The following is a 432-nucleotide window of genomic DNA, read 5'->3' as shown; positions in this document are numbered from 1 at the left end:
TAATCAACATATGATGTGTATCCCAACTAAGTCGAAATAAGTATATCTCGACTTTAGACTGACACGTTTGGATAATGGTATATAACTGATGAAAATGTCGTGTGCAAAATTACAGATACCTGACCGATAACTTTAATCTACATAAAGATCATATAATTTAGTTTTGCGAAAAGATTGCTAAGAATAGGAAATCCCGATGATAACAAAAAAGATAACAATGCTAATGCCAATAATCATAACACAGAACACAAACAATAACCACTATTATTGCAACTATTAAACAACCAAAAGTGACAACAAGGATGATGATTTAAGACAGATGAGTAAGTCCCCAAAAGGCCAGGGTTAAGTTAAAGCAAGTTCAACCCTGTCTCGACGGTCTACCCTGCATGTGTGGGGGAAGTGATTTATTCCCGGCCGTAAACCACGACA

General features: G+C 36.1%; 1 protein-coding gene across 2 annotated transcripts in view; it reads left to right on the top strand.

Moving 5' to 3' along the window:
* The window catches only part of LOC119586067, a 39768-nt gene that overhangs the window by 31240 nt on the left and 8096 nt on the right, over positions 1 to 432 (top strand). The window lies entirely within an intron of this gene.

The sequence above is a fragment of the Penaeus monodon genome, chromosome 20 (genome assembly GCF_015228065.2).
Source record: "Penaeus monodon isolate SGIC_2016 chromosome 20, NSTDA_Pmon_1, whole genome shotgun sequence".
Classification (NCBI taxonomy): domain Eukaryota; kingdom Metazoa; phylum Arthropoda; class Malacostraca; order Decapoda; family Penaeidae; genus Penaeus; species Penaeus monodon.
This window is presented reverse-complemented; position numbering and strand designations above follow the sequence as displayed.